This window comes from Equus asinus, chromosome 11, assembly GCF_041296235.1.
Source record: "Equus asinus isolate D_3611 breed Donkey chromosome 11, EquAss-T2T_v2, whole genome shotgun sequence".
NCBI classification, from domain to species: domain Eukaryota; kingdom Metazoa; phylum Chordata; class Mammalia; order Perissodactyla; family Equidae; genus Equus; species Equus asinus.
In genome coordinates, this window is record NC_091800.1 from 33,031,577 (window position 1) to 33,058,844 (window position 27,268).

Consider the following 27,268-nt stretch of genomic DNA (forward strand, 5'->3'; position numbering starts at 1 on the left):
CTCAAAATGTCTTGAGACACTGAGGCTCTCCATTAGTTTCTAGTACTCTTCCTCCTCCTGTTACTCTCCTTATTTTCTATACCTGAACTGCACTGGCCTCCCTGCTTTCCTTGAATATATCAGGCAAGCTCCCTGTTAGAGTCTTTGCACAGGCTTTTTTCTGCCTGGAATGTTCTTCCTTAGATATGTCTGCATGGCTAGAGGTCTTTACTCATATGTAATCTGGCAAATGCAAATCCTCCCTAGCTAGTTTGTCTAAAGTACCATATTCTCCGCTTTGCTGTTTTATTTTTTTCTCCTTTGTCCTCATCACTAGCATACTACATATTTTATTTATATCTTTTATTTTGTTTATAATTAAAATACCATATATTTAATTTATAATGTTTATCTCTTTCCTTTGCTAGAATGTAAGCACCATGTGGGTAGGGATCATTTATAAACAATGTGTCTTTTTTGTTCAGTGCTGTATATATATATATAGCAGGGGTCTAGAGCAGTGCCTGGCACATAGTAGGTGCTCAGTAAATATTTGTTAAATGAAAGTGCCTAGGAGTACCTCACCTCAGTCATTAACTTGACATTGATCAAGTCACCTCTCTCTGTAGATCTCCTTTCCCTGTTTTTTTTTTTTAAAGATTGGAACCTGAGCTAACATCTGTTGCCAATCTTTTCTTTTTTTTTTTTTCTTCTCCCCAAAGCCCCCAGTACATTGTGGTGTATTCTAGTTGTAGGTCCTTCTGGCTCTGCTGTGTGGGAGGCCACCTCACACGGCCTGGTGAGCGGTGCCATGTCCGCGCCCAGGATCTGAACCAGTGAAACCCCGTGCCAGGAGCACAGGAGCCCAACCACTTGGCCCTGGGGCCAGCCCCTCCTTTCCCTGTTTTTAAAATGAGGTTGAATTGGATCAGTGTTGTAGGCTTTGTTAAAACAGCAAAGACTTAAATGTATATAGCATCAAGGTTCCTTGAGGATTTTTATAAGAATCCAGCTGCTTAACAGAAAAGTTTAAAAACCGCTCGACCGGATAGAAGATCTCTAAGGTCTCTTTCAGCCTTGTGATAAGTTCTTGTAATAATAAGTGGGGCTATTGAGGGAAGCCTTCATGCAGAGAAGGCATCTGAACTAAGACATAAAGGATGGATCAGTAGGCAGAGATAAGGGATAGGGTAGGAAATAAGGTATGTACTTTCCAAGCCCAGAGAAGGCAAGCAAATAGGAATGGAGCAATAGGAACGGAGCAATCCAGAAGGTTTCAGTAAGGCTGGTGTGTGTGTGAACGAGACAGACAGACAGACTGGGGAGAGGTGAGGAGTAGAGAAGATAGAGTTGAAAATGGGTAAATTGAGCTTAGATTGTGAAAGCCTTGAACACCATGATAAATAGTCTAGCTTTTTATTTTGCCTCTAGGGAATCACATTTTGTTTGTTGTGTGTTTTTCAGCTATGAGTGATGATCACATCACTCAGAGTTGTTCTTTAGGAAGATTTCTCTGATACCAGAGTGAAAGTGAACTGAAAGCAGACAGGTGGTGGTAGGGAAAGGGACACTTAGGGGGGTGTTGTGATATTATTTTTCTCTGATGTGATGCTTTTACCTGAAGAGTAGCAAAGGACGAGCTTAAGTTTCTCTCTAAACTCAATATAAAAAAATAGAGGATTTCGTCTGCGCAACAATGAGAGGTTATTGAATAGTAAGGTGACAAGTTGTCTTTTTGAGTTGCTGCAGTGTGCAGAGCACTCACTGCATTAGGTTCTAGAGCTACATGGCCACAGCAGTGGTTCTCATAAGCCTGGCTCTACCCACACTACTGAGTCTGTATCAGGAGTAGGCATGTGTCTTCAAAATCTCCTCTAAGTAATTCAGAGGTTCATCCCTGCTTACAATCCACTGAAGTAAAAAATATATTGTCTCTTTTTTCCCCAGTAATTTTATTGAGGTGATAGTGGTTTATAACATTGCGTAATTTTGCGTGTACATTATTATTTATCAATTTCTGAATAGACTTCATCATGCTCACCACCAGTAGTCTAATTTTTGTCCATTACCATACATATGTGCCCCTTTACCCCTTTTACCCATCCCCTCAACCCCCTTCCCCTTTGATAACTGCCAGTCTGTTGTCCTTATCCACATATTTGTTACCTTCCACATGAGAGTGGAATCATGCAGTTTGTCTTTCTCTGTCTGGCTTATTTTGCTTAACATCATACCCTCAAGGTCCATCCATGTTGTTGGAAATGGGACAATTTTGTCTTTTTTATGGCCGAGTAATATTACATTGTATATATGTACCGCATATTCTTTATCCATTCATCTGTAGAAGGGCACTTGGGTTGCTTCCACATCTTGGCTATTGTGAATAATGCTGCAGTGAACATAGAGGTACATAAATCTCTTTGGATCATTGATTTCATGTTCTCTGGATAAATACCCAGTACTGGGATAGCTGGATTGTATAGTATTTCTCTTTTTAATTTTTTGAGAAATCTACATACTGTTTCCCATAGTGGCTGCACTAGTTTGCATTCCCACAAGCAGTGTATGAGGGTTCCTTTTTCTCCACATCCATTCCAATGTTTGATGTTCTTTGTCTTGGTAATTATGGCCATTCCGACCGGTGTAAGGTGATGTCTCATTGTAGTTTTGATTTGCATTTCCCTAATAGTGATGTTGAACATCGTTTCATGTGTCTATTAGCCATCTGTATTTCTTCTTTGGAAAAATGTTCATATCCTCTGCCCATTTTTTGATCAGGTTGTTTGTTTTGTTGTTGTTGACTTGTATGAGTTCTTTATATATTTTGGAGATCAACCCCTTGTTGGATAAATGATTTGCAAATATTTTCTCCCAGTTGGTGGGTTGTCTTTTTGTTTGCTTTGCAGAAGTGTTTTAGTCTGATGTAGTCCCATTTGTTAACTTTTTCTTTTGTTTCCCATGCCCAAGTAGACATAGTATTTGAAAAGACGCTGCTAAGACCAATGTCATAAAGTGTACTGCCTATATTTTCTTCTAGGAGTTTTATGGTTTCAGGTCTTACATTCAAGTCTTCAATCCATTTAGAGTTAATTTTTGTGTGTGGTGCAAGATAATGGTCTGCTTTCATTCTTTTGCATGTAGCTGTCCAGTTTTGCCACCATTTATTGAGGAGACTTTCCTTTCTCCATTGTATGTTCTTGGCTCCTTTGTCGAAGATTAACTGTCCATAGATGTGTAGTTTTATTCTGCGCTTTCAATTCTGTTCCACTGTTCTGTGTGTCTGTTTTTGTGTCAGTACCATGCTGTTTTGTTTACTCTAGCTTTGTAGTATATTTTGAAGTCAGGGATTGTAATGCCTCCAGCTTTGTTCTTTTTTCTCAGGATTGCTCTGGCTATTTGGGGGTCTTTTGTTGTTCCGTATAAATTTTAGGATTCTTTGTTCTATTTCTGTGAAGAATGTCATTGAGATTCTGATTGGGATTGCATTGAATCTGTAGATTGCTTTAGGTAGTGGACATTTTAAATTTTAACTATGTTTGTTCTTCTGACCCATAAGCATGGACTATCTTTCCGTTTCTTTATGTCTTCTTCAGTTTCTTTCAATAATGTCTTATAGTTTTCAGTGTATAGGTCTTTCACCTCTTTACTTAAGTTTATTCCTAGATATTTTATTCTTTGTGCTGCGATTGTAAATGAGGTTGTATTCTTGATTTCTCTTTCTGCTTGTTTGTTGTTAATGTGTAGAAATGCAACTGATTTTTTTAAAATTGACTTTGTACCCTGCAACTTTGCTGTAGTTGTTGATTATTTCTAATAATTTTCTGATGGATTCTTTAGGGTTTTCTATATATAGAATCATGTCATCTGCAAACAGTGAGAGTTTCACTTCTTCCTTTCCAGTTTGGATTCCTTTTATTTCTCTTTCCTGTCTAACTGCTCTGGCCAAAACCTCCAATACTGTGTTGAATAGAAGCGGCGAGAGTGGGCACCCTTGTCTTACTCTTGTTCTCAGAGAGATGGCTTTCAGTTTTTCACCATTAAGTATGATATTGGCTGTGGATTTGTCATATATGGCCTTTAATATGTTGAAGTGCTTTCCTTCTATACCCATTTTATTCAGAGTTTCTTATCATAAATGGATGTTGCGTCTTGTCAGATTCTTTCTCAGCATCTATTGAGATGATCATGTGATTCTTATTCCTCATTTTGTTAATGTGTTGTATCACATTGATTGATTTGTGGATGTTGAACCATCCCTGCATCCCTGGAATAAATCCCACTTGATCATGATGTATGATCTTTTTAATGTATTGCTGTATTCGGTTTGCCATTATTTTGTTGAGGATTTTTGCATCTATGTTCATCAGCTATATTGGCCTGTAATTTTCCTTCTTTGTGTTGTCCTTGTCTGGTTTTGGTATCAGGGTAATGTTGGCCTCATCGAATGAGTTAGGAAGTGTTCTGCCATCTAAAGTTTTTTGGAATAGTTTGAGAAGTATAGGTAAAAAATTTATTGTCTTTAATATTGAATTTAAAATTTAATTGTAAGAGGTACAATATCATGTCTATATGGAACTTGAGATTGCAGTCAACATATTACCTGGGAGCATCATAAAGAATATAATTGTACAATCAATTCTTGGTTATTTTTGACAAGAGGGGAAAGAATAACACCCAAAATCAAACCTACAATAGGATCTTGTAACACAGGTAGTTACTTGAATTCAGCCATATCAAATCATATACCAAATTATGTCTTTTAAAAATATTTCAATGTGTAGTAAAATCCTGATATGCTATAATTTCCCCTCAAGAACTGTTGTAGAAAAGTTATTTGTTCTTGTCTCTGAGTTTCTGCTATGTGTTGGGCCCTGTCTTAGTGATAGGAATACAGTAGTGAGCAAAACCAGACAAAACCATGGCTGCTTTTGACTTTGGTAGGCCTTTAAAACACACACTTGTCCAGGAAGATGTTCCTTATGGATGAGTCCTAGTAACCTGTCTGTGCGGAGGTGGGAAGGAGGCCTTGGTTTAACCAAGCCAGTATAGGTAATAGAGAATTAACCATGTTTTACATTTAAGCTCACATTTGGAAATGCTACACAATGCTCAGAACCTGGGATTTCACTTTGAGAAGTGTTCATATCAAGAAAATTAATTGGGTCCCACTGAAAGATTTATAACACTGAATCTCAGTCTTTTAAATTTTATTTTTATATTTAAATAGTAAAAAACAGTGATTTTGGTAATTTATCATTTTAGTGGTTTGATCTTTTCTTCTTCCATCTCTAGTAGCATGATAGCATGTTAGTTCCTGACCAAAGGGACGAATTCAAACCAACTGTTTTATTAGCCCAGGTTTCCTAGATGTGAAAATTAGACTGTTCTATATTTTTATGTACTAGAAGTTTTCAAATTTGAATTCAGGGAGAAGAAGTAATAATAAAAAGGAAGAAGAGAGTACTCACTTAACACAGTAAATTGTTTTCGTAAGTTCTATTTTAAAGAAAGAAAGAAGCAGTGTCTTAATTTTAGTTAGCATTTGATAAATTCACTCAGTTGACCTAGTCTTTCTCAGCTGATAGTTCAGATATAAATGTTGAAAATTCCTCCAGGCAGCCATTATAGCTTTTTATTAATGTATACACTGACCATACATATATCTAATCTTAGAAATAAACATGCCCACAGTATGTACAAATATATTATATTTCCATCACAAGTCTAAGATGCTGCCTGAAAGTTTACATAAAAGTTTAGAGATTTAGTTAAAGTTTGTCATTCTGAAGTATTTGGTACTGGTTGCTTCTACTATGAAGCATAATGATAATAACAGCTAATGTTTGTGAAATACTTACTTAGTGCCCAGTATTGTATTAATCTCTGTATTACACATGAACTAGATTTGTTTTTATTTTATTTTTATTTTTTTTAAGATTGGCACCTGAGCTAACAACTGTTGCCAGTCTTTTTTTTTTTTTTTTTTAATTATTGATTCTTCTCCCCAAATCCCCCCAGTACATAGTTGTGGGTCCTTCTAGTTGTGGCACATGGGACCCCGCCTCAGCGTGGCCTAATGAGTGGTGCCATGTCCGCACCCAGAATCCGAACTGGTGAAACCCTGGGCTGCCGAAGTGGAGCGCGCAAACTTAACCACTCGACCAGGGGCTGGCCCCTAGATTTCTCTTTAAAGTCAGGTTTGTTGAGATAGTTTATATGCAGTACAATTTGCTTAATTTTGTTGTACAGTTCTGTGATTTTTGACAACATACACAGCCCATAAAACCAGTACCACAGTTACCGTACAGAATATTTCCATCGCCCTAAACAATTTCCTTTTTCTCCTTTATAGTCAATTCCTTCCCCTCATTCCCAGTCCCTGGCAACCATTGATAGGATTTCTGTCCTTTTTGTTTTGTCTTTTCCAGAATGTCATATAAATGGATCATAGAATATATGTGTATATATATATATATATATATTTTTTTTTTTTTTTTTTGAGGAAGATCAGCCCTGAGCTAACTACTGCCAGTCTTCCTCTTTTTGCTGAGGAAGACTGGCCCTGAGCTAACATCTGTGCCCATCTTCCTCTAGTTTATACGTGGGAGGCCTACCACAGCATGGCTTTTGCCAAGCGGTGCCATGTCCGCACCCGGGATCTGAGCCTGTGAACCCTGGGCCACTGAGAAGTGGAATGTGTGAGCTTAACCGCTTCGCCACCAGGCCGGCCCCTAGAGTATATATTTTGAGTCTGACTTACTTTGCTCAGCCTAATGCTTTTAAATTCATCCATGTTGTAGCATATATGAGAAGTGCATACCTTTTTATTGCTGATAGTATTCCATTGTATGGATATATCACAATGTGTTCATCTCTTCTCCAGTTCATAGGCATTGGGGTTTCCAGTATTTGGTGATTATGGATAAAACTGCTAAGAATATTTACAAAGAAGTTTTTTTATAGACATAGATCTTCATTTCTCTTGGGCATATATCTAAGAGTGGGACTGCTTGATCATGTGATAAGTGTATGTTAAACTTTGTAAGAAACTGCTAAACTGTTTTCCAAGTAGGCGGTACCATTTTACGTTCCCCCCAACAACGTGTGAGAGCTGTAGCTGTGCCAGATCCTCACCAGCACTTGGTACTGTCAGTCGTTTTTTTTTTAAGCTAGTCTAACAGTATGTAGTGGTGTTGTGATTTTAATTTGTATTTCCCTATTGAGTAATGATGCTGAGATCTTTTCTTTGCTTATTTGCCCTGTGTTTCTCTTCTTTGGTGAAGTATCTGTTCGAATCGTTTGAACATTTAAAAAACTGGTTTGTTTTCTTTTGAGTTGGAAAGTTCTGTACATATTCTGAATAGTAGTACATGGACTGATTTTAATTTTCATAATAATCCTTTAAGGGTGGGTACAGTTAGCCTAAATTATAGATAAGGAAGTTAAGGCACAGGATTGTTGAGTAGTTGCCCTGGATTACAAACAAATAGGTGGCAGAGCTGGGGTTTGGACCCTAGTGGATTGACTCTAGCACCTGTGCTGAACTGTTTGCCGGTTTGTCCTCTGTGGAGACTGTGACTAGAAACAGGACCCAATCCCTGTAGGTGGTAGAATAATGCTTATAGGGACCCTCCCGAGCAGAGGGGCAATACATTGTAATAGCAAAGCTGGAATCAGCTCCTCAGGAACAGCTACGTTATTTGTTTCTGTTGAAAAGGGGTAATTATTTTCGCTTTATATCTCTTACTTCACTTCTACCTACTGGTGGCCAAAAGTACTTCTTTTATTTTTATTTATTTTTTACTGTGGTAACATTGGTTTATACGATTATATAAATTTCAGGTGTACATCATTATGTTTTGATTTCTGTGTAGACTACATCATGTTCACAACCCAAAGACTAATTACCATCCATCCCTGTACACATGTGCCTAATCACCCCTCTCACCTTCTTCCCTCCCCCCTTCCCCTCTGGTAGCCACCATTCCAATCTCTGTCTCTATGTGTTTGTTGTTGTTTTTATCTTCTATTTCTGAGTCACATTATTTGGTTTTTGACTTTCTCTCTCTGACCTAGTTAACTTAGCGTAATACCCTCAAGGTCCATCCATGTCATCCCAAGTGGCCAGATTTCATCCTTTTTTATGGCCTAGTAGTATTCCATTGTGTATATATACCACATCTTCTTTATCCGTTTGTCCCTTGATGGGCTCCTAGGTTGCATCCAAGTCTTGGTTATTGTGAATAATGCTGTGATGAATGTAGGGGTGCATATATCTTTATGCATTTGTGTTTTCACGTTCTTTGGGTAAGTACCCAGCAGTGGAATAGCTGGATCATAAGGTAGTTCTATTTTTTTTTTTTTTTGGTAATTTTCTTATTTCTATTTATGGTCTTCTCTTTTCCACTTAAATAAGTCCCTTTAGCATTTCTTCTAAGGCTTGTTTCTTGGGGATAAACTCCTTTAGTTTTTGCTTGGCTGGGAAACTCTTTAGTTCTCCTTCCATTCTGAACGATAACCTTGCTGGATAGAGTATTCTTGGATGGAGGTTTTTTCCTTTCAGCACTTTAAATATATCATGCCACTCCCTTCTAGCCTGTAAGGTTTCTGCTGTGAAGTCAGCTGATAGCCGTATAGGATTTCCTTTTTATGTCACTTGTTGCCTTTCTCTTGCAGCTTTTAGGACTGTCTTTACCTTTAACTGTTGACATTTTAATTATAATGTGTCAGGGCTGGCCCTGTGGCCGAGTGGTTAAGTTTGCACGCTCTGCTGCAGCAGCCCAGGGTTTTGCCGGTTCAGATCCTGGGTGTGGACATGGCACCGCTCATCAAGCCATGCTGAGGCGGCATCCCACATGCCACAAATAGAAGGACCCACACCTAAAAATATACAACTATGTAACAGGGGGCTTTGGGGAGAACAAGGAAAAAAAATAAAATCTTTAATTATAATGTGTCTTGGGTTGGGCCTCTTTGGGCTTATCTTGTTTGGAGCTCTCTGTGCTTCCTGTACCTGGATGTCTGTTTCTTTCCTTTAGGGTAGGAAAGTTTTCAGCTACTGTTTCTTCAAACAGATTCTTTGCTCCTTTGTGTCTCTCTTCTTCTTCTGGGGCACGTACAATATGAATGTTAGTGTACTTGATGTTGTCCCAGAGGTCCCTTAGGCTGTTCTTGTTCTTTTAAATTCTTTTTTCTTTTATCTGTTCAGCTTGGGTGATTTCCTCTAGTCTTTCATCCAGCTTGGTGATCTGTTCTTCTGTATCATTTACTCTGCTAGTGAGACCCTTTAGTGAATTTTTCATTTCTAGTGTTGTATTCTTCATTTCTGATTGGTTCTTTTTTATATTTTCCAGTTCTTTGTTAAAGTTGTCACTGAGGCCATCCATTCTTCTCCCAAGAGTGAGCATCCTTATGACCATTTGTTTTAACTCTTTGTCAAGTAGATTATTTCTGTTTCATTTAGTTCTTTTTTTGTGATTTTGTCCTGTTCCCTTACTTGGAACATATTCCTTTATCTCCTCGTTTTGCCTCTTTGTCTGTGCTTATATCTATGTATTAGGTAGGTCAGCTATGTCTTCTGATCTTGGAGAGGTGACCTTATGTAAGAGATGCCCTATGAGGCCCAGCAGTGTGCTTCCCATTCGTCACCAGTTCCAAATGTTTCAGGAGGGTCCCCTGTGTGGGCTGTGTGTGTCCTTCTGTTATGGCAGGGTTACTCTTTCTGCAGGTGCCCAGGGAGGCTAGGCTGTTCCTCTGGCTGGCTGGTCGTACTACTCAGCTCCATGTGGCTGCTGTGGTCATTTCAGTTACTTTATTGGGCATGGGGAGCCCCAGCACAGTTGGCTGCAAGGTCTAATAGCACATTCCTGCTGCAGTTTTTCTTTAAGTGAGTAGGCCCCCAGCATAGCTGGTTGCTAGGATCAAGGGCTTACAATTCCTGTAGGCCTCTGGCCTGCGAGGCTCTTGTCAGCTCTTTCAGGGTTGCAGCTGAGTGGGGCTGACCCCAGGCATGGGAGCACCCAGTTGTTTCAGACTTTGGGAGGTGGGGCCAATCTCCTGTGTGGCTGTTTGAGAAGCACAAGTCTGCTGCAGCTGTTAGGCCCCACTGCCTGCAGAGCCACACACTCCGTCAACACAGTCCTGGCCCATGCGCATAACCCGGTCAGTGGACACAGTCGCCCCACTGCAGAGGTCCCTTGTGCACACCCTGCGCCACAGAAGTGGACACACTCACCTTGCTGCAGAGGTCCCACACACCCAGCCCGTGTGGGCCCACAAGTTGCCTGAGGGCTTGCTGTTGTGGGGACCAGTCTCTAGGGCAGGCTGCCGCCCTGGCTGAGCTGGATTAAATCGGTGCTCTAGTAGGTGGGCAGACCCCTGCACTAACAGGCCAGGGGAAGAACTCCAATGGCATCTGCAGGCATCTGTGTCAGTACAACTGTACTAGGTCACAATAATGGCTGCCGCCAATGCCTCAGTCCCTGGAGAGCTCTCACCTCTCACTGAGATGCACCTTCAGCCTATCAGGTGAGTCTCTTTTCACCAAAGGACTGTGTACCTTTCTTTCTGGTGATTTTAGGTTGCTTTCTGAAACAGGTGAATTTGTGCCTTGGCCCTTTAAGAGCAGGCTTTTTTCCCCCTTATGTCGGATAGCTTTTCTGGGGATATTCCCAGTTGTAGTCAATAGCTAGCAAAGCCAGATATTATGACACATGTCTTGGTTGTGCTGAGTCCAAATCTGCCTATTGTGGTAAGTCTCCTCAGCTCAGATCCCCCTCTCCTCCAGGGAAGGCTTCATATGAAAAGTTCCTCTTTTAAATTACATCTCAAATATCTGCCATTATCAAGTAATGAGATGCTTTATATAAATTGATTTTCTCAGTAATGGAAGCTTATCTTTTTATGTATCCATACTTCATAAAAAATTTTGCACACTTGATGTTATTCTCTTTGTCTTTTAAAAACCGTAATTGTAATAATGCTGACTTTCGGGGCTGGCCTGGTGGCGCAGCGGTTAAGTTTGCACATTCTGCTTCGGCGGCCTGAGGTTCTCTGGTTCGTATCCTGGGTGCAGACATACGTACCACTCTCCAGCTATGCTGTGGCAGGCGTCCCACATATAAAGTAGAGGAAGATGGGCACAGATGTCAGCTCAGGGCCAGTCTTCCCCAGCAAAAAAAAGGAGGATTGGCAGCAGATGTTGGCTCAGGGCTAATCTTCCTCATAAAAAACAAAAAATGCCGACTTTAAGGCACTTACTGTATCATGATATACTTAGGGAGTATGTAGAACTTACTGACCTTACAGGATGCCTTCAGATTCCATTACTTTTGAAGTTATATTTATTTATAATTTTATAGGGTTTTAAAAATCTTTTCTCATTATCCTCTTTGTCACTTATTTGTTCTGACATCATCCTTTCACTGTTCCCTCTTTCACTCTTTATAATTTCTATTTCTGATTAGCTAAGAGATAGTCAAATTATTAGGCTTACATGGATTTTGACTAAAATAAATTTCAGCTCTGGGAAAGAACTTGGGGGTGTTCTGGTAAACATCTCCTGTGACTGCTCAGAGGAGCTTCCAAATAGTCATTCTGGATAAATGAGCTCTAAAGTAAGCTAAATATGACATTTGACAGTAGAAAAAGCGGTGTATTTTTCCTTTTACATTTTTTTTATTAATTTGTTAAACCATGTATATTATTTTAGTAAAAAGATAAATCAAGCAGTGATTAGTGGAATGGAATAAATAGGCACTTAATGGGCAGAAAGGGTTCACAATCATTACGTTTTGTAGTAGTTTGTAAAGTTCCTAAGTTAGTGACAGCTTGTCCTCTCAGCTGTCCCTCTAGTAAGGCAAAATGGTTACTTCCAAGTATTTAACTAAGGGGAGAAAACCTTACTAAATCCTGTTTACTTTTTGTAAAATATTAGGATGAAGGCTAGCTAGTGAGTAGTAGCAGCATTTCATCATTTAAAGCACTTTTGGAAGTGCTTAATGCTTTCAAGTCATTTTGATCAATTTAAGCTCTTAGGATAAATTAATGAAGAGTCACCCAGGGGACAGGGTAAGTAGTTGTAGCAGTGTTTGAGCTGCTTTGGCACCTTGTTAGATGTATGGTGAGTTGGAGAGCAAAAAGCTTCACTGGCTACATCTTCTATTGGCACGCTTAGGTTCGCCAGGTATGGTGAGCAGAGCCACAGCAGGGTGCCTGGCACATGGTAAGGTTTTAATGTGGGAAATTTTGTTTGAAAGGTAAAGAAAACTGTGGCTGTCATTTGGAAGTAGTAGAGTTGTGAACCATGATTGCATTGATAATTTGTTTTAAACAGGATTTTATGAAGCTTACAGTTCTATTTCAAATCATTTTGCTGTATTGGACTTTGGTTCCTTTCTAACTCTGAGTTTGTTTTTTTATGCGATAAACCAGATTAATTCACACTGCTTTTCCACTGAACTTTGAATTTTCTAGTGGATTTTGTCTGTTTAGTGAACTTATAAATCTGCATCTAGTATTGCAGTTTGCTGGCTTTTCCAGATTACATAGCAATATACCCTTTTCATATAAGGGTTAATGAGTAGCCAGGGTAGACTCACCAGTCCATTGTTACAAAAAACCAGAAAGTTTGCTGTCTCCCTTCCATTCCCTCTCATAGTTTATTTTTCTTTCATCATTTTATTTACTTGATATATTAAAATAATTTTTAAAAATTAAGATTCTATCTTTTGAAACAATGTACAATTTTAAATTTTGCTTCCTTGTCGATTCTGATTCTGTTTTATTAATTTTAAATTATGGTAATTAACAGGAGCTGAGGAATCGTTTAATCAAGGTAGATCTTGCTCCCTGGCTCTACCTCTCTCCTTTTTCTACACCTCTCCCCTGTTTTTACCTGTAGATTTGCATGTTTGACCTAGCAGAATAATCGGGTTCACAGCAACATGGGCGTGCCTCCCTTAGACACACTTAGTTTCATGTATGACTCATAAGCTGAAGCACAGACACCACTTCCCTAATCTACAGGAGCCATTTTAACAGCATAAAACTTGCCGGATTGCTTTTTATTTTCAAGCCCAGAGGACAATATATGAAGAAAACAAGGATATTTGAAGGTAACTTGTTAGGATTTTGAATGTTTGCTTCTGGCTGTTTCTTGAGCTGATAAATGTAGGGTGGTTCTTACCTGTGGAAGAACATGGCTGAATGTGTTCTTTAACTCTCTGAAAAAATGTGTGTAGTCAGTCACATGCCTGATTACACTTCACTACTAGGGGAAAAGAAAGCATTCAAATTCTGGAAAGTTTTAGATCTTCTTGGTAAAGTATTTTTTATATTTTGTGTGATTTTTTTTTTTTCCTGTATGACTTAAGAATAAAGGAGATTTTTCTTTCTTTCTTTTTTATACCACAAAGGAAACTAGGTGAATTTTAATTTTAAAAAATCTAATGGTATTTGTAGGGGTAGCCGGGAAGTTACAATTAAGTAAAACTGTGCTATTCATGTGTGCTATGGGTGTTAAGAAAAAATTCAGGGGCAATGGTTTTGTTTTGGCATTTTAGTGAAAGGGAAGTTTTGGGAGAACTTAGTCATAGATGTTGCTCGTTGACTGTTCTATTCTTTTCTTTTTTTGTTAAGTTGATGAATTATACTTACATTTAATTTTGAAAAATAAGTTTAATTAAAATGAACGGTCATTTAGATAACAAGTAAAAGTGCTTATTAAATAAAGAGGAAGAAAGACTAGAATGATTCATTTACTATTAGAAAAAGATAATAAAATTTTATAATTCACGCTGGAAACTTGCTCTGAGTAAGAACCTTAAAGCAAAACTAGTGTCTAAGGAAACGTAGTATTTCAATTTGTGTAAAAAGAAAATGTATTGACCTTCCTTCTGTACTACTGTTCTTAAAATTTGCTTGCTTTGAATAAAAAAAGCAATACTTTTTGTGAAAGTAAAAGGTTGCTCAGTCTTTTCCTGAAATACTTATCATGATTAAAATTAGGAGATTTTGGCAAGTGTGCTTTCTGGTGTGCCTTATAGTTTTAGGTACTCTGAGAAGCTGGATGCAGTAGTATTTTATTTAGGAAAGTTATTTATGAAACTGAAAATTTGAATGAAAGTAAAATTTGAATATGCACTCATTACGAATAAAGTTTTTGGAAATAAAACTTGCCAAATCATTTATTATTGACTATAATGATATTTAGGTGGTTCTTTGGGAATTCACTGTTATTAACTTTCTAAGTGCTTGAAGGCCTGTCAGATGAAAGGGGAGGTAGAAAGGCAGTTAGTATTTCTTACTCTTTGAAAGGATTGTTGCTATTAACAGATCTCAATTTTGTGGTCTTAGAAGAAAGACACAGCAGACATTTTACCAATTCAGCTCTGAGCCATTTGCTGTCATCTTTGTTTGCATATTGCTGGTTTAGTCAGCCTTTGAGTAAGCAGAGGCTGTATTTACTTGTAGTCTGGTCTATGTGAAAAATCTAATGAAACTTTTTTGCCCTTTCTGTGTGTGTTTAATAGCCATTGACCCATAAGAGAAAAATCAAGGGGCACACAAATAAGCAAATAATTAAGATTTTATTTATTAAAGAGTAGAAGAATTTAGTTTCTTAAAATTAAGATTCGGGTCATAAATAAAATAGATACCAGTCATATATTTCGGTTTCTTATTATATGAAGAAGACTGAGGTGGGGCTTCAAGGAGAAGGGAGAGAAAAAAGCATGGAAGCAAGGGAAAGAGCCAGTAAGACTTACCAGCTAGTCTCCTTCGCACTCTTTTCCTTTCATAAACTTGAATATAAGTTTAAACTGAGTCATCAGAATTAAACTTAGAATTACCAATTTAAAGAACTTTGGTGCTGAAAAAGAGTGAAGATTGTTCAACTGCCTCACTTTCATAGATGAAGAAACAGCGGCCCAAAGAGGTCTGCCCTGCCTGAGGTGGTGCAGTGCTTACCGACGGGGCTTCCAGCCTGGCTCTGCTCCTGCTAGCTCACACCAAGTGATGCTTTGTTTGAAATGGTCTGTATTTCCTTAAGAGTAAATAAAACCTTAATTAAGTTTCTTGGTGATAATATGCAAACAAATGCATTAACCAATGAATTTGAAAATGTGTTCAGACCAGTTCCTTTTTTCATCAGAGAGATGCTGCATTTGTTTAATTTTTATAACAGCTTTTTTTCACTATTAGAATATTTTGATAGTTGACGCGTTGTTTGTGACATTGCTTGTTTAAGATGGGCCTAGGGGAGATGGAAATACAAGGAGTTAGGAATTTACTTTGAACTTCTAGATACAAAGAAAGGTTTATTTCTGCTGTAATTTTACCTCATTCTTTTAGGATGGCAAATACTGTTTAATATGACGCCTTGTTCTACTAAAGAGTGTGTGTGTAAACTTTGCATATGAGTTTACAAAATCTAGAGGTCTCTCAACTCTGACACTTATACTTACCTTGAATTTAACCTTCCCATAATTAGTAATCTCATTCCATTTGTCATACTTTCTCTTCTCCTTTTTAAGAGTTTATTATACATACCAGACACTTTGAGACTCTTCTGGGGAATACACTATCTTTATTAACTTTTTGATGTGTTTTATCGGGGTGCTTGAAATTTACTTTAGATCTGCCTTTCTTTAGGTCTGAAATTTGGATTTTTATATTACTTTACATATAACTGTTGAATCTAGAAAATTTCCAAGTCTCCTAACCGAATTCGGTATCAGATCCTCCACAATGTGTGGTCATCATTGTCCTAAGCAGCAAACAGGGCATAGAAGGCTAGAAAACATGGGCTCTGTCCTCACAAACTTAGATTCTGTCTGGGAATACAGGGCTTGGCATGGGTGAAATAAGTAAAGAATGGAACCAAACCACTGAGAAGTTAAATTCAGGTTTAGACTGTTTGCCTAGTGACAAAAAATGACTGAGATTTAAAATAGTCAGGCAAGTTTATCAATCTTTGGGAATTATGAGTATCGAAGAATGAATAGCATTTGCCTAGGTTAAGAAGAGTTTCTTCACCAGTGAGAATAAGAATATAAGCTTTTTGAGATTAGAGATGTATTATTCTATTTCTCTTTCTCAATTTTTGACAAAGTACCAGCAGTTATTATTTGCTGCATTAAACCCTTGGCTACTCAGTTGGGCAGGTCCTGCTAAAGTTGGGGGTGGCAAATTTTTAAAAGGCATGTGGCCCTCAGCTTGATCTCTCTGGTGTCTGTACGTTGTAACCATTCAAAGAAAAAATGAACACCTACCTAATTTACCTGTTAAAGCAGTAACTTGCAGACTTTAGAACACAATCACCTGGCTTCAACTCAGATTCTGATTCATTAGACCTGGGGTTTGGTTTATCAATGTGCATTAATAAACACCCTAGATGATTGTGATGCAGGAGCTTCTAGGGCACACTTTCAGAAAAAGAGTTTACAGATTTAGGAAGAGTGATTAGTCAGTTATTTAGCATTTTAATGTTTGAACTTTTAAACAACAGGGATATTTTGAAGCCCACAGCCACTAGTAAGTAAGGAAAGTGACTGGAGTAGTTTATTACCAATATTAGAACTTATGTAGCCTCCTGTCCCTACTCCAGTTATCCCTTTCTCTGTCCGTTTTTTGCTGTGCTGTTTCTTTCACCTTGGTGGCTTGCCCTCTTTCTTCTACTCTAATTCTGCTTTTCCCTCTCCTGCTCCCCAACCCACTGCTATATTGACTACAGTGTATAACTAAACTAATTATTTTTGTTTTTCAAATGTAATTAGCTTCTTCTTTATCTCTCAGTGAACCATCACTCTCCCAGTGTAAGCTTTTTTGATTCCATTTGGTGCTTCATGGCGTCTCTCTCCATTCCCTTATCCTTGTGTTTCTAGGGAAAACTTTCCCTTGCTGATTTAGGGTAGCATTTTCAGTCTTTGAAAACCCTTCTCTCCTGGGAAATACACTATTATTATTTGTAATTATTTGAGTCTGGGAGGCAGAAAGTTTTTTTGTTTTTTTTTTACCAAGTGATACTTGGATATGGTTTTTGAGGTTTCTTTGGACATTTAACTGCATTACTAGTTGTATATTTGTAAGCTTTGCCTTACGTTACAGTCATGCACTGCACAATGACATTTCGGTCAATGACTGACCACGTATATGATAGTGGTCCCATAAGATTATACCATGTAGCCTGGGTGTGTAGTAGGCTATACCATCTAGGTTTGCGTAAGTACACTCTATGATGTTCACACGATGACGAAATGGCCTAATGATGAATTTCTCAGAACGGTATCCCCTTTGTTCAGCAACACATGACTGTCCATCTCATCTAATGGGACATAGGTGTTCACAGACTCTTGTAGGGATGGGAGGAAGAGTGTTATCAGTTAAATGGTCTGAAAATAATGACTACTTCCATCAGTTGGCTAGAATACTCTGGTCCTTTGCTTAGGAGCTGCTTCATGTAGATGGTGGACAACTCAGTCAACTTGAGTTGACTCAAGGATATTACTAATGATTAGAGCAGTTTTCAATTGTCAGAGCAGTCCTTCTCCCATTAGTATGGAGAACCTACTAAAGACAGTTTTTTGTGTCACCTCTATCTTTGTGTCTTGTTACATGGTCTGTATACTATAGTAAAAGTGAGTGTTCATCTATACTACAAATGCATTGGCACCCCACCCTTTACGAAAAAATAACTCGTGTGCTATTGGCTTTGTTGGCAGAGAGGGAGAAATTATGCCGTTGAGCTTCGGTTGTACAAATTTCTCTGCAGAAGTATTTTGATTCCCTCTCTTCCAGTTATAAATAGCTGAATTAACACCATCCTCATCATCAGAAAACTGTTCCTAAACTTCTCTTTTCAACTTCATTCTTTTCCCTCATAGGAATTTAGAACTCCTCTTTCACTTGCTCTGTAATTGCTGAGTGGTATGGTATTAGCTCTTTTTTTATCTGCATATTTTGTAGCCTGAGATTTATTAACATCTAAAAAACAACTGTAAACAATATGAATGTCTTCTAGAGTTTGCATGAAGATTGATTTAGCAATTTTTATATTAATAAGTTGTCAAAGTGATATATGCACATTGTTTAAAAGCTAAATGAATAAAAGAGCCTATAATGAAAAGAAACCTCCCTCCTCCACTCATTCCCATTGAGTCCTGCTGCCCAGAGGCAACCACTTCTTACAGAAGTTTTTGTATTTTAAAATTTGTGTCTTCTTGGCTCTGCTCTTGTCCTGTCTTCTACTCTCTGTATTAGAAGTTCTTCAAGGTAGCAGGAACCAGTATGGCTTTACATGATGTAAAGTCATGTTAAGTTCATTATCTGTGTGGTGGATGCTCAGTCATGTAATGGTCATTATGTTTGTGCAAAGTTGTCTGATACAATTTAAAAAATCTAAAAGAAAGAAAATTGGTATTTTCTGTGTTTTATAAAACAGTGCTTTAAACAGTGAAACTAAAAGATTTTATAGTAAAACTATAAAAATGAGGTGTTGATTTAATAACTTAGTTTATGTTCCTCTTATTTTTATATCAAAATACTAAATGGAAGCTTAGTATTGTAATGGGGCAATTCATTATCCTTTTTTCTTTAGGACTGTAGAATGTGCATGTAGGAAAATGTATAAAACATATACAGTTTAAATATAATTACACAGTGTTTACCCAAGTCACAACAACTAGGTTAGGAAGTAGAACATGTCCTTTATGTTAGAAGTCACCCACTACTGCCCACATTCATGTCCCCTTAAAAATAACTACTGTCCTGACTTTTGGATAACCTCTTCATTATAGTTTTACCCCTTTGAATTTTGTGCGAATGGAATCACATCATATATATTCTGTAGTGACTTGCTTCTTTCGTTCAACTCTGTGAGATTTATCTTAATTAATTTTAATTCAAGTGTAGTATTCCATTATCTGTCTCTACCAAGATGTATTTATTCTCTCTTGTTGATGGCATTAGATTATTTCCAGTTTGGGAACATTCTTACACATGGTTCAAGGAACATACGTGCAAGAGTTCTCTAGGGCAGTATCGTCACATTGAGGGATGCGAAGAGTTTTACAAAAGAGTATGGAGAGAATGGATAAGTTCTTCATTATCTTTCCTAGAAACAGATGCCTGCCATTGATGCTTTCTCAGCCATTCAGCATCTTACTGTGCTATATTGCCCTGAGGGGTGAAATCCTCCAGGACCCTAAACAGATGAGCAGTTGATGTGTTTCACAGTAAATTGCAGACATCAATATATTTGACCACTAAACAGTTTCGCATACCTGTCATTTGTTAACTAGAGTTCAATTATTTCAAACATAATTTTGAGTGAAAAACTTTTAGTAGAATAGATATAACATAGTCCCAATTATGTACGTCAAAGCAATGCTGTTATTGATAGAAATGTAGTAAAGGTATAAAAATATGGACAGAGAGGGGCAACATCAATTTTAGAGTAGTCAGAGAAGGGATCAAAGGAGATCGGAGGGGGATATATAGGAGGCTTTAACTATATAGGACTTTTTTCTTAAGAATCTGAAACAAGTTATGGTAAAATGTGAATGTAAAGCTGGATGATTGGTATGTGAATTTTGTCTCTTTCTCTTTAGTTGAACTATTTCATAATAAATTTTGATATATAAGGGGTAGAGGTTTTTTTTGCCTCACATTTATAAATAACAGAAATAATGTTTGATTTGAGGAGTAGTAGAAGTTGATTTTAAAAAAATGATGAATAAACTTTACATCAATAAAAAATGTTAACTGCTTGTTTCAGTGAAAGGTGGTATTAGCTAGATTCGGAACTAAGTTACATAAGACTGTGTGTCTGTCCCATATAACTAACAAGATGGCTCTCGGCATACTTCTGATGGGTAACTTCCAGTTGAGATCCATTAACAAGTTGGAGCTGTAGTTTGCTAGAAATAATTTAGTTAAGTTTAGTCTTTTGAATCATCACACATTCAAACGTTATTAAAAAACACATTTCAGAACAAAAAGATTCATGAAACATACACAATTGTTATAGTATTAATTGACACCGATAAACTTTTAAGTAGCTAATACCCCAAATGAGACTTGCACATGTAATCAGATTTATTGACGTAATCAGTGTTTCATCTTGCTTCCTTAAAATTCTCACTACAGTGATAGCAATTTCTGCATCTTTAGTGATTTTTTTTTGTCATAAACTTGATGTGGAACCTTTATATAAGGTTTCTAAAATTTAATAATATAAATGTGGGAATTGCCATAAAAAGTGAAAACAGATTTCAATCCAGGTTTTTGCTTTCGTAATCATCTCTTGGCTCTCTTCTCTGAGATTTCCCACAGTCTGTGTATAAGTAGTGGCAGGGACAAAGAACAAATGGAAGTCGAAGTCATAGATTTTATAGTTGGAAGGGTTCTTAAGTTGTGTAGTTCGTGGGGATCTCCTGAATTTTTTTAAATAAATGTCTTTGCATCCTATGTAATTTGTTGATTCCTTCAACAGTTATTTATTGTCTCTTAGGATGGTGGAGAATATAGCAGTGAACAAAACGTAGAAACTTTATTCATAAATTATATACATATACTGTACTAATTAACTTCCATTTAAAAATGTGTTATAGTGTACATAAAGATTAGAGAAAACTACAGATAAATTAGATTAGTAGTCTTCAGAGTGCTCTGTGTGATCTTGTGAGATGAGGAGAGCATACTAGAACTTATATTTTTAACAACTTCATTTTACCAAAGAAAACATGTATCCCAGAGAGTTTTCTTTTCAATATGCTGTTCTTCTGAGGAGGGACCTCATTGAAGGGCATTTAATAAATAATAAAAGCCTACACTTGTTAAGAACTTGTGTATTAATAAATATAGCCCATAGAAACAAAAGCTCTTTGTGGTCCTCAGTAATTTTTAAGAGCATAAAGAGATCCTGACACCAAAAGAATGCTGTGCTGTTGCAACCACTGGTTTAAATATAATTCTTACAGATAAATCTTTTTTTCCCACTCTTAAATTTTATTTAGGAAACTGTGGATAAGTAACTTGCTCAAAATTGGACAATTTAATAGATAATTGGTACGTTTAGTGTTTGATTTGGTCCTTTTCATATGGATAGTAAAGCAGAAACTTTTACATTAATTAAATTGAAGTTAAAAAAATCACAAATGTTCTAAACTAGAACAACTAGAATAAAATCATTATTTTCAAGTTTTTTTTCTAATGAGGAAAATCATAGATGATCACCTCTACCATTTATTTATTTATGCCCTTCCAAGTTCCTTCCACAAAGAACAGCAAAATTCATTAAAATTGGGGAGAATGTTAAGTTATAATGTTTGTATTTAATATATTGTAATATATTAATTATTGATTATAATATAGTTATTATATTAATATGTAATATATTTAATGCATTCATATAATTATATTTTTACCGGTTTTTAAATTGTTTAATATGAAAATATTAGCCTTACTAGTAAAGGAATGCAAATTAATTGATTTTTTCCCCTCATCATACTGACAAAAGTTAAAGTATTGTGGGTTGGTGAAAATACCATTAAATGTGCATACTCATATTCTATTGATGGCGGTATAAATTGAAAAAAACCTTCTGGAGGGCAATTGACCTATATCAAATGCTTTGAAATTGTACATGCCTTTTGATATAATAATCCCAGTTCTAGGACTCCATCCTAAAGAAAATTTAGTAATGGGAACAAAGATTTAGCTGCAAGGATATTTGAACCACTGGTTGTAATAGTATAGCCGTTCTCAAGCTTTATACTCTTCATATCTACTCGAACTTTATATCTTCCTCATACTCTTAAAAATTATTGAGGATCCCAAAGAGCTTTTTTCATGTGGGTTACACTTATCAGTATTTACCAATATTAGAAATTAAAATAAAATATTAAAATATTAATACATTAATTTATTGAAAAATAAACTCATTACATGTTAACATAATTATTTTTGTAAAAGACAACTATGTTTTCCAAAACAAAAACTGTATTGAGAGCAGTGTAACACTTTTTAATCTTTGGTTTAACAGAAGGCAGCTAGATTCTCCTATCTGCTTCTACATTAAATCTGTTGCAATGTTTGAAGAATGTGAAGAAAATTTGGCCTCACACAGATGTCTGGTTGGAAAAGGGAGATGTATTTTAATAGCCACTTCAGATAATTGTGGATTTCTTCTTTGATACTATCAAAAATGAACAAATGCTAGTTTCTTAAAGGTTGGTGTAAAGGCACTCTGAAATCCTACCAACGAACTTTTTCTCCTCTGTAACATTAAAATCCATTTGTCTGCCTTGCACTTTGAATGAATTGGTCTTTTACCTAAGCAAGATTTTGTGATATCATTCATTGGTCATTTGAGTATTCCAAATGTTGACATAATATTTTTAAAAATCACATTTTTTAATATCACACCAATCTTATCAGAAAAATCTTTTAAGTATTGGAAAAGTAACAGGCTAAAAGTGGTGGATATTGGTTTTCCAAAATTCTGATTTTCAGTTGAAAGGTTGTATTTTATCATTGGTGACAAATGCCATTAGTTGTTTTCCTTGAGGTGACGGGCACACTTCATTTATTTTTGGGAAAATGTCTGCCAAACATCAAATTTTGAATAATAAGTAGTTCTTTCAAGTAAAAATGTCATTCCATGAAAAAAGCAGCTAGTTTAGCCCACAACTCACTAATAGCATTAATGCTTTTCCTCAAGACAACCATTCTATTTTAGTATTCGTCAGAAGTACTTTATGTATACTTCCATTTTATCACTCAGAATATGAAAAGGACGTGTATGTAATGGTTGAGACTTAAGAAGTAGTTTTTACTCTTTATCAAGGACATTCTTCTGTAAAACTACCTTTTTCTTTCTTAACGTGAGTGCCTAGTGGTGGTAAAGAATACAGTGACTGCTGTGCTTTGGTCACACAGCCTTGGTTCATGCTAAGGCACCAGCAGGTTCATCCACTGTGCTTTTACACCATCACTGCAAATGTCGACACTGTGGAAAAAAACAAATAATACCTTAGTATTACTATGAAAATAGTTTTGACCTCATGGACTCCCTGAAAGAGTTTCTGGATCCTCCCTGGGTCTGAGGATTACATATTTGAGAATCTCTGTAATTGTGCAACATTGGAAATAATCCAATGTCCAGAATTAGGGATTGGTTAAATAAAGGATGGTATGTCCACATAACCATGTGATAGAAATATGATTTTGTTAAAGTTTATTATACAGTATTTTTTACTTTTGGTGCCTCTCTAATGAGGAAATCGACCTTTCTCAAAGAAAGTAAAAGTGTCACTTCTGAGCCTCAATATTTCCATTTAGTTGGGTGACTTTGTGATTAAGAAAAGGGAAATTAAAAGGCAGAAGGCGGCAGTTACTGGCTTCTCTTCCAGTCTAAGGGATTTCTCTGCAGGAACTTTAGTTTAATTTTCACAGTAAAAGGATTTGGCAGTAGTATCAATCATTTTATATGGTTTATAGTAATAGGTGAAATATACTTTCAGATTAACTTCTTCCTGTAGATTCAGTTCCTCATTAGGTGTTTTTTGATTTACATTTTCCTTTTGTGTTTTTCTTTTTAATTGGGAGAACTTTGATGTGCTATATATTATTTAGTTTCAGAGTGAATTAAAGAAATGAGTTTCTAAAACAAACATAGCTAGAGATTTTCTTACGCAATTGAGAACATATTCATGCTGATGGCGCCATCACTGTGTCATTGGTGGTGCTGTAGCCTGCACCTTTTGGGCAAGTTAGAAAGGGACTGTTGGGGTTAGACCCCTAGGCTTCTAGTTAAGATCTTCGCACGTGGCATCCCTAAGGTGAACAAACTGTGTTCTGTGGAAGGTCAGAACACTTTTTGAGAGAGGCATCATTGAAGATAGGCTTCTTTGTGCATCTTAGATATTTCTCTTTGTTATGATGGAAGCCTAATAATTATGACTTGTCTTTAGTAATATTTTTCTAAGCACTAAGTTCTAGAGAATGTTTAATGTTTAAAATTCCTTTCCAAAACTACCTTTGTGTTTATTCACAGTTTTGTGTCTTAAAGAATCTTGCTAAAGTACGCTGGAAGAATATATACAATATGATACTATTTATATAAGGTTTAAAATACACCACGTCAAATACACATACTTATCTATTAAAGCATAAAGAAAATAATGTGAAGATTTTAGATTTAAATTAGAATAATTAATTAGAATTAATGTTATGTGTTTTAGTTTACGAGACAGTTTGAAACAATTTGTATTTAGAAACAAGATTTGTTGTGTAAGTCATTTTATTCAAAATGTTTAATGGTGTGAACTTTCTAAACTGGAGGTTATCTTTGGTCTTTTGATCTATGGCTCAGAGACAAACTTGTGTATTTTTATAGGATAATTTACAACCTTTTAGTCTTGGGAATAAACTGAAAGGAAGGTGTAATACTCATCTGCCCTTAGTAGAATAAAATAGTTACACACCATTGTTAACATGTTTGATTGTTGAGAAGGTGGTGGACATTAGGGTCTCTGTAGATGCTCTGAGATTTCCCACCGTTTGGGATGATTCAACCAAGCACCAGAGCCAGAGGCTGTGGGAAGGGAGCTGATGTGTCAGGAAATGGATACTTCCCTTGGGGTTCAGGGAACACTTAGTCCTAGATATTGGGACAATTTATGGATAAGAGCAGGAATATACTAAAGATAGGCCAGGAAGGCACTAAAAACTTACACTCTTATAAAGAATGAACTCTGGGGCTGGCCTGGTGGCGCAGTGGATAAGTTTGCACGTTCTGCTTCTCAGCGGCCTGGGGTTCTCTGGTTCAGATCCTAGGTGCAGACATGGCACCACTTGTCAAAAGCCATACTGTGGTAGACGTCCCACATATAAAGTAGAGGAAGATAGGCATGGATGTTAGCTCAGGGCCAGTCTTCCTCAGCAAAAACAGGATTGGCAGTAGTTAGCTCAGGGCTAATCTTCCTCCAAAAAAAAAAAAAAAAAAGAACTAGATCTTCCATTGAAAAATACTGAGTAAAAATGAAATTGTTTTCCAAGCCACTCATTTAAGAAATGTTACTTACTTTAGGAGCATGGTGCCATGCTTAAAGCTGATTATTAGTATATTTTAAGTTCTGTTTAAGAAAAAGAGGTCACAGGAAACTCAAGATGGGCTTATGTGCAGTAAAGTATTGAGTCGTTTTGGACATTGACCTAGAGAGGAATAGCACTAAAGCTTGGTGAAGTTGTAGTTGTGGTGGGTTATAGCTTGGATAAGAATTGACCAATGTGAATGGAGAGGATGGCTGCATTGTGCCCCAGTTTTTATACAAAATGACACATGAGTGATGAATTGAGGTGATTCTTAAGAATTATTAGTTTGGGAGGCAGCTAGGCGTCATGAAAAGTGAGCACCTCTTTTTTAGTCGTAATTAATTGGAAGTTTGCATAAAATGACTTAAAGTAAGAATTCACCATTTGTGGGGCTGGCCCCGTGGCCGAGTGGTTAAGTTCTCGAGCTCCGCTGCAGGCGGCCCAGTGTTTCGTTGGTTCGAATCCTGGGCACAGATGTGGCCACTTCTCATCAAACCACGCTGAGGTAGCGTCCCACATGCCACAACTAGAAGGACCCGCAATGAAGAATATACAGCTATGTACCTGGGGGCTTTGGGGAGAAAAAGGAAAAAAATAAAGTCTTTAAAAAAAAAAAGAATTCACCATTTGAGATTCGAGTTTTATTTGGTTTCTGTATAGCTGATAGTCGAACATAAGTGAGTAAATAATGTGAGCCAAAATTTGGATATACAGGGAGGTGGGCAAGGGAGTAGAGAGAGTTTGATTGAGGGCACACAGATTATAATCTGGGAAGAGTGCTGGCAAGAAACCATGGTAAAAATGACCAGAGGTCAGAGGCAAGCTATCTCTTCAGCTTTGTTTTGAGTTAGTTGCTTGAAGGTTAATTTTGTTTTTTTTTGGTGGTGGTACTAATATCTTTTGCGAGGTAAGGACAGGGGTGGGGAGGGGCTCATATACTGAGGTGGTCAAGTGTTACTTATCTAACCAGTTGGGTAAAATAGTTTGAGGGCTTGTTCTGTTGTGCAGACATCTGACTTTTTCTCTCAGTCATTGTGGTTTTCAAGTCTTAATTTGTAAGGTGTTTACTCCTAAGAATATTTCTTCAGAAAACTATAATAGTGAATCTTAGTGTGCATAATGAATTTAGATCCCAACCTCAAAATACCTTTTTATTTGCTGTTTTCATAAACACTTCACCATTCGTTCTCCATGTCTCTGACACCATACTTTGATACACTTTTACATAAACTATTGGACTATTTATAAAACAAGACATAAAGATGTAGCAGTGAAGGCAGGAAGTACTTGACGTTTGTATGCCATATCTTATTCTCTGCTTCCTGTCAGTTAAACCACGATGAGAGGAACAGAGACACAGATGTACAATTGCTGCTTTAATTTCCCATTAGGGAAACCAGTTAAGTATAAAGCTTGTTTCATTAAACTTTTGTCACTTGTTGATTCTAGGTATGTTGTAGGCTTGTTTTGTATTATATGGATTGTGTGAATTGCAATTAGATGTTTGATATAGAAAATAGAACTTTTACGTAATTAAAAATATATTTGCTTCTGTGAACATTTTAATAGGCCAGAAAAGATTGGCATGCAAATTTGTGTATATGGTATACATTCAATGTGAAATGATAAGCTAATACTTTGATCTCAGAATTTTAGTAGTTAAGAATTTATTTTTGTATTTTGGTATATCAAGATTCTTTAAAACCTTTAAAGTATTTTGTAGTACAACTTTAAGATGATGAAAGGAAGGTCATAGAAGTTGACTTATCCAATGTAGTTAGAAAACGGCAGAACTAGGATTTGAATGCAGATCTTCTGAGGTTAGATCCTGTGTCCTTTTAGGAAAAAGTTTGTTTTCATTAAATTATTATTACCTATTATCCAGTGATTTAAGCTTTTAGGTTTACCTTTGCTCGGTCTGCATGGAGTGTCAGCATCGTCCCTCTGCCCCCTGCCACATTCGCTCTACTTTGAAAAAATAGATACTTTTTATCCTTAAAGAAATGGCCCACTCGTCACTTCTTGTGAAGTTTTCTCAGGTTCTCACTGGTGTTTTCTCTCGTTCTTTCTAATCCTTCATCCCTTGGTTAGCTTATTCATTTACATTGTTCTGTAGTTATCTGTTCACATATTTTTTTCCTTTAGGCAGTAAACTACTTTTTTATTTTTGTATACCCAGTACCTAGCATATAAT

General features: G+C 36.7%; 1 protein-coding gene across 6 annotated transcripts in view; it reads left to right on the forward strand.

The window, feature by feature from the left end:
* ELF1 (E74 like ETS transcription factor 1) overlaps positions 1-27,268 on the forward strand; it is a 108,179-nt gene that overhangs the window by 20,947 nt on the left and 59,964 nt on the right. For 2 of the 6 annotated variants that reach the window (XM_014854850.3, XM_014854852.3), the window contains exon 1: positions 12,945-13,094. The exons of 3 other annotated variants lie outside the window; for them this stretch is intronic. The gene's annotated coding sequence lies outside the window, so the exon portion shown is untranslated. Of the gene's footprint in view, positions 1-12,944; positions 13,095-26,401; positions 26,474-27,268 lie in introns of those variants that run through there. One more of the 6 variants, XM_070480859.1, reaches the window with a different exon arrangement.